This window comes from Prosopis cineraria, unplaced genomic scaffold, assembly GCF_029017545.1.
Source record: "Prosopis cineraria cultivar Desert tree isolate PC_DT_omini unplaced genomic scaffold, ASM2901754v1 PC854, whole genome shotgun sequence".
Taxonomy (NCBI): Eukaryota; Viridiplantae; Streptophyta; class Magnoliopsida; order Fabales; family Fabaceae; genus Prosopis; species Prosopis cineraria.
In genome coordinates, this window is record NW_026556179.1 from 32363 (window position 1) to 40516 (window position 8154).

The 8154-nt window shown below is 36.4% G+C and overlaps 1 pseudogene; it reads right to left on the reverse strand.

Moving 5' to 3' along the window:
- Window positions 1–335: 335 nt before the first annotated feature.
- On the reverse strand, window positions 336–5791 carry LOC129298580 (polygalacturonate 4-alpha-galacturonosyltransferase-like; annotated as a pseudogene).
- Between the last annotated feature and the right edge of the window lie 2363 nt (window positions 5792–8154).

Below are 8154 nucleotides of genomic sequence, written 5' to 3' on the forward strand. Positions count from 1 at the left end.
TTCGTCCTGTTTTTGCCATTTGACCCCAAAATATCCATTACTTTTGACAACAAATTTACAACAATAGAATAATTCCCCGCAAAATGCAGGGTATATATAGAAGATTGAAAACAAGGTGCCCGAATTTTACTCCTACAGTAAATTAACAAGAAATTTGTTATAACTTACATACACATTCAGTAGTCAGCATTCAAAAACCAAGAGCCCATCGGCAATTTCCACAAGTAAAAGGCTGAAAATATTTCTCCCGGATAATACTCACATACATCCAACAATTGGAAGAGTTGTTATACACGCATGGTGCATAATTTGATTAAAATAAAAACGAAGGCTCGTTTTCAAAGAATGCAGAAATTTTATAATTTTGAATGCCCAATCCTGTCGTAGCTCCAGAGTATGATACAATGAGAAGTTTTTTCAAGTCAACAAGGTATCTTCTATTCATGTACCTTGCTTCAAACGGGTGAGGCTACTGTAAACAAATCAAATGAATTGCAAACAAAAATCAATGCTACAGAGAGAGGAAATGATGTTAATGTAAAACAACACAAGGATTAACCCTATCCCTTCTAAGACACTTTATCTCGGACACGGCACTGAAGCTAACAAGGGGAAGGAAGAGAGGAGGGCTGAAGAAAAGGCTAGCTTTCCTCCGTGTACCTTTAAACCTTAGTCATCACCTTCGTTCACTGAACTTACAGTTCCGAAGATAGGGATGATCATATTTGACATACTTGGTCCAGTAAGGCCGATATTTTGCCATGGAAATGTCTAACCATGGTTTCATATTTCCATTGTAGTGTATAACTGCTGCATTCTGTATCTCTTTTCGACCCACACTGGGATTGTATCCCAAACCAAGTACATGCCATGATTTATTTAGCGGATGAGTCAGCCCATAAAATGTGATTAGCCCGGGAGGTAATGTACCCAGCTTCCAAAGAGTCCTGCCTTCATTCTGGAACACAAGACACGAATATTGATCAGGAAAAGATTTCCTTATAATTTGCAGCAATCTTATGTGTGTGTGAAAAGAAACAACGATGTGTCAAAATGCTTACCATGTTCTGCCATTTGTGATAAATACCAGTGATATCTTTCTTTTTCCACACCTTCAGATCAAAAAAGTTCATGCCGTATGCCCAACCACAAGCATTTGGATCAAAATTTCTTGCAATATGCGGGTTTGAAAAGTTAAGATACTTGTCAAAACCGGTGAAAACTCTCACCACAGGTTTCAACAGCACCATTTACTTCCCATGAAGATCCACGGACCACAATCCAGTCAGATCCTTCTGGACGACAATGTCATCATCGAGAAAAAGGATCCTATCCAATTTTGGATATACTTCAGGAAGGTAGAATCTCAGATGGTTGAGCATTGAGAGATACTTTGGGTTCCTGTACTTCAGATTAGAAGCACCAGATGAAAGCGTTGTTGGATGGCCTGCCTTGAAGTAAAACTCTTTCATTGTAGCAGATTCAAGTTGCCGCAAAACTGGGCAGTAGGATGAGTTCAGCCACTTGAATTCATCAACATTTTCAACATGGATTGTAGCTTTTCCGGGAGGATTCAACAGAAACCACATATTCATGGCTCCAAAATTTAGTTTATCAGTGACTAGATGAAAGACATGCTTCGAAGGATCCTGCAATGTAAAAGACTCTTTAAGAACGTAAAAAGTGAAGAAAATGAAGCCAGAAATGATATGATTTATTAAATCGCAGATGCAAGTAAATCCCACAGTCCAACTGTCCAGGAACAAAAGTATTAATAATCTACAAAGAGGAGAAAAAAAAACAGACATAAAAGACATAGCTGCACACGCTTGTATGCTAAAAGGCAATCTGATTCACCTTGGCATTCATTACAGTTGAATTGACAACAATAGATGCTGCCAATACATTGTCGGAGAATAAAGCATAATGGTAAAGACCTGAATTCTCCAAATTCTCACTCTTAGGGAACTTTCTCTTCTCAGGAGGAAGGAGGTAGTAATCTATGGTCAATCGCATAGATAAGCAGTGAATGGCATTAGGAATGGTCTTGGCAGCCGTCTGACTGAGGAATGTACTCTGTTTTTTCAAGCCCCTAACTTTCTCATCAGCTGTTTGCAGCATTGCCCTCAACTTTGCAGTTACAAGCTTACAGTCATACAACTGCTCCCTTGCTTTTGACAAAATTTGGCCCATAGCCTTGATTTTCTCATTTACACTAGAAATAAATTAGACAATCAATTAGGCATGCAAGACATGAGCTTCAAAGAAAAAACACAGCCAAAAGCATAATCCTACCTGTGAGGTAGCTCAGCATCAGATGTTGCCTCACCTAAACTACGCTGACTCTCTCTAAGCTGAGACTGCAGTTGTTGGCGCATTAAAAGGTTGTTCTTGGTCTTAGCAATGCTTGAATAGACCATAGCCATGATCATTTGGTCCCGCATCAGCCGTACTGTAGTGTCAGCATTTTCATTCTCATTTTCTTTCCTCCAAAGGTTATATTTACCCAGAACTGCTGAGTCAACTGATTTGGAGTGCTCAATAGCTGCATTTTCAATTTTCACAATAGCTTCATCATCTTTTTTTACCAAATCTGCAGCACGCTTTTCACGCCTTTTCTCCATCAGTTGCTGCAGTTAATAAAGAAATCAAACATATTCCCTCCATCATATTAAAGGTGAAACAAGCAAAGTTTCTGGAGAGGCTCACCCTTCGAGCTACTTGTGCAGGGCTATCATTCCACCGAGCATAATCATCTGCATTAATGAAACATCATATGAGATAGCAGATCAGACTACAACATGATCATATCAGATGACATAGTGTTTGAAACTACTTGAAGATTTTCCTTCCTTAGCCTTTGGTATTTCCTGTCTGGCATGCAGTATTGGTTGGCTCAACTATTTTCAATGCAAGGAAAAATGTAAGAAGCAGAAAGAGATTAGTAGCAATGAACATAAATGTCAATTTTGTACAAGCATGCGAGTAAGCTCAAATCTGAGGAAGAACCAGAACGCTTTTGCTTACCTTAGGCGTTATATTTGAAATCTTTGCCCAACAACTCTCCATGAAGCAGAAAAATTGTTTTTTTTTTGAAATTGTCAAGGCTCAGAGGCCCCATATCATCTGCACTGTCCATAATAGCATCAAGAACCTAGAATGTAAAATAAATCAAAAGCTGGGAGGTAAAATTCACCAGAAAGAATGAAATTGAAGATATGGATCAAGAATGAATCATAATCATCTCGTATTTACCTCTTTTGAGAAATGTGATTTCAAGTCCTGCAACGTATGACTTTCTTTCCATTTGGCAACCTGCAAGAGTCAACCACTAGCTTTATGGTGAACATTATAAACCATATCCACTAATTAGTTGCATGTCCAATAAGAACAAAAATGCTTAAAGCAGACCTGTTTGCTTGGAACAGCTGAAATATCTTCTTGTTCTGCACAAAGCATTTCATGTAATTAGATTGACTTAGAACTTTTCAATACTTACATATAATGACATATCCACGCTAATGTCTATGGAAACATGATATCTTTGGTCCTTTTTATTAGTCACCTCGTAGGATTGTTGGAGCACTGAATACTTTTTTTCCATACATGCCTATATGGGAAACTGTGACGCAGGGGTAGCAAGAGATGGTAGAAATAACATGATAGTGGGTTTAGCGTAATTAATAAGGGTATTCAGAACCAGATGGAGTATATCTATACAAATTCGTCTAAGAAAATTATAAAAAATTATATGCGCAGATATTTCAGTGTAGTTAAGGGTTTCTCAGCATCTTTAATAAACCATATGATATGATTGACACACACTTTAGACCAGGGGAAAAACAGTGAAGATATTTGACAAATGATGTATGATATAAAATTTGGCGCCAAAATGCAAGCACCCATCCTTCTCAGTAAAAGTGCCAACACTGATGGAGAATGAAACGTCTTCCCCAATCTCTTCACATTTTCCATCAACACAATATCAACTTGACTAGTCGTTCTAATTTTTAATTGAATGCCCACTTTAATCCCGTTATTTTTGCCATAAGCCAAAGCAATGCAAAACATGCAACGAGTTGTTAAAGAATATTGCCGTTGCTACTTCTACATACAATATAAAACAAAAACCAATATCGAATGCCATACAAAGACAATAAAGATTAAACCCATTATTGAAAGAAAGGAAAAGAAGCCCAATAACACAGTTGGTTTCAATTGGAGTCACCTAGGGGAATGAGAAACCAGTTTGATAGCCAAAAATCCAAAGCACAAACAAAAGCCCATAGAAAATGTAGATCTACCATAAATGGTGTAGACAACGTGACCACAATCAACCATCATAGGTAGTAAGATATGCATAAAAGTTAATCTTAATAGTATGCCATCCCAAGAGTAAGAGTGACTGGAACTGAAAGATGAGTCTGTTAAATAGTGTTTGCTTTTCTCCAGTAGACCAATTCTGCTCAGAAGAAGCTACCAATCATTCCAGGATAAGGACCAGCAAGATTATAAACTATAACTATTTCTACAAAAGAATACTAAGCTTAGCTTGTTATTAAGTTCACAACAACCCACTAGTGTATACGTCATTAACTTTCAAATAAACCCTCTATATTTGCTCAGAAAGAACACAAATAAACCCCATTAACTTTCAACAAAATATAACAGGCCCAAAAGAATACTTGAAAACACCTAACATGCTCACTAAGTGCATTGCCAAGTGTCATAATTTAAGTAAAGGAAACCTTGTAACAAGAATGAATAACCAAATAAATCTAGGATGTCAAGTTGGCTGCCATCACAAATACCTTCAGCAATCATCGAAAGTTGTCAATTAGAGTCCTTTATGGACAAGCATGAAAGGAGCAATCAAACAAACATTTATATGATTTCTGAAATGAATATGGTACATAAATACAAAATTCAGAAACAAAAACAAGAGAATCAGCTCATCATTAACATGAGAATTATCTAGTTTCCCCCCTTTTCCCTTTCACATTTTTGACATATCATACTCAATTCATTCTCACGGCATCATCCTATCAAAATGGTAAAGGAAAAATAAATGCTTCTTTGACTACCATAAAAAGCGGAAGCCAGCTCCCAGTAGCAGAGATCTTGCAATACAAACCACCAAACGCTTTCTCTTTTCACTGCCTTATCACTCTCATGTCTGTGGTTTGAAAATAAGTAACACTAAGGAAGGTATCTGAACCTCGTCTCCTTTAGAAAACTCTTTCACACGAAACCAAATACAAAAGAAATGCTAACCCAAAAAAATCATAATACTTCTCAATCAATAACTCCCAACACCATTGTTATGCGGAGATCTGCAAGTTAACACTTCGGCTGAAATGCCTTAAATGACAATCAAGAGTTTAGAAGAGAACTGATGGAGCACAAGAACGAACCCGGAGTTTGAAGCCCTCGGCCGAAGAAGAAAATCAAGGGCGCAAGAAAGCAGATGAGAGTGAAAGCCACTACAGGAAAACGAGATCCATTGCCGCGAGTCCTGCTGCCGGGCAGCGACCGCTTAAGCGTCATTGCAGATCAGGATCCAAAACCTTGAAGAAAGAACAAAGTAAGAGAAACAGAAGTGAGAGAGCAACGTTATAAAGGAAGTAATCATGAGAGTAGAAGTTAGATAAATTTACAGGTAAAATTGCAGATGTGTAAATGAAGAGTGAGGCGGGGCTTATGGTGCAATGCTAGTCGAAATCCATGAAGAGGGAGAGATAAAGAGACAAGTAGAAAAGAGGAGAGAGAATAAGAGACAATGAGAAAAAAAAGAATAAGATAACGGATCGTAAATGAATGCGCTAAAATGTTGCCCTGGGAAGAGAGGGAAAAGGCAAAGAGCAGGAGTGAGGATTAAGATATATCAGGTTAGTCCCCGTGTTTGGGACTTGGCATCTCTTCTTCTTCTTCTTCTTTCGCTTTCGATTCTCCTCCTACAAATTTTTACTGTTTTCTTCAACATCAGTACAGAAATCAAATGAGTGGCTCCACAGTCCATTCCATGGGCTTACGAATGAAACTAATAAACCGCGTAGCCATGCGTTCTCTCTTCCAATCCAACTACTTCACTTCTTAAATAGTATGTGGGTAATATTAATGATTAATGATGATGATAAATCAACACATGAATAAACGATCAATTACTGTTCCTCCGTCATTGTGACTTGCTAATTAAATATGAAGGTTGACTTACTCAAAAAATTATAAAGTTTAACATATTATTTTATCTTTTAATCTTGCCGGAAGGTTGAACTTTTAAATCCAATCACACAACCTGAACATATAATCATCTTTCAAAAATTCATGGATGCCAAGTGCGTCTTTCCTCCTTCCATGTTTAAAATTTTTAAATTTATGGCAAAAATTTAAATTTAAACTTAATAAAATTAGCCATCTTTCTGTGTTCTGAGCACAATCTATGAATCCATTCAAAATATAAGGTATTTTTTGAGGAGTTGGATATAAAAAATGTAAGGTATTTTTAGTCTTTCGAGATATACCATTGTGTCTTTTTTTTAAAATACTCCTATTGATAGTAACTTTATATTTATTATAGGGTATTTAATAGGGGTAAATATGAAAAGATGAGGTTAGTTTAAAAATAAATAATTACTTTATTGGGGTGAAATTCAATTAAAAATGTCTTATATTTTTTAATAGAATGAATAATATTTTTAATATTTATAGCAGTTTTTTATAAATATAAATTTTATGATCAACATCAATTAAATAACATCATGATAAGTTGAAAGCCGCTCTCGAACATGATAAATAAATAATGCGGTAGAATCATGAGAACATCTTAATTATCCTGATATATTATAAAAAATCTTTGGGATAGGAAAAAAAAAAGTTTCTAAAACTGAAAGCAAAGGACAGATGGCAAGAGCTCATCAAGTTTGAAATTTGGAGTCGATTTAAGAGCTTAAACAATGAGGACTAAATCTTTTAGAGCTTAAACTTGGAGTAGACATCATAAGAGTCCATTATACAAGTATCATGGGATGTTCTATTTAGCTACATGTGTTGGGATATTTGGCGTACTTGATGTAAATATGTGTTTTTTATAAGGATACTAAGGCCCAATTTGGTATAAGGTGTTGCATTTTATGGGATTAGGAATGAAAGTCGGAATATATTTTAACATTATGTTTGGTATAACATCGGATTAAAAAAATGACATTGGGATTAAACCAAAAAAATTATCAAAAAGACACAAATACCTTTATCTCTTTCCTTACACCCATCTGAACCCAACTAACCCTCATCTCTCATACTGCTTTATCCCGCTCTCTCCATCTTACATTACCTCCTTTCTTCTTTTTCTTTGTTGCATCATATTTGCTTGGATCGTTGATCATGCTTTTCCGATCACCTGGTTTCTTAAGTTTTTTATATTGGCCGATTCCTTTTTCTTTCTTTTATGTTTTTTTTGAATTTTCTGTCTAGTTTTTTGATGCTTTTCTAGTGTGCTAGAGATGGAGAGACACTGTCAGGGGAGGGAAGGGACACGAGAGAGACACCATTGAGGAAGGGAAGGGACAATAAAGGGAGACTGTTAGGAAGAGAGGCTTGGGTCGTCAATGATTCTCTTTCTCTCACCTTGATCTCCTTCTCCTTTCAAATCTAATAGTAGCGTTCATGTCAATGGATGAAGGGATGACGTCCGTGGATAAGATGGGCGTTGGCATTGTTTGGTCTGAAAGTATGTTGACTGAGTGAGGGCCAAAAGAGAGAGATGAGTGTGAGAGGTGAGGGTAATTTAGTTTAACAATAATCAAACCCATGATTAATTTTTTCAATACCAAAGAGTGGTGGTATTAGGTAATCCCCTACCTAGGTGGGATTGGGATTGGAATTAAATTCCTATTCCTTCATATCAAATATAAAAAAGTGGGATTGTTCAATTTTAGTTTCACACTTCCAATCCTTCCTATCAAACAGGGCCTAAAAGATCATGCTCAAAAGAGGTAATACTACATAAAGTCAAGACTAACTAGTGTGCCTTAAAACCTATTCTAATAAGAGTAATTCCTCTAAGCATTCATACTATCAATGGTTCAGACTTGATGGAGATGACACTCATTTAGATATTGATTATTCTTAAGGATGACATTTCCAAATATGTGAGCT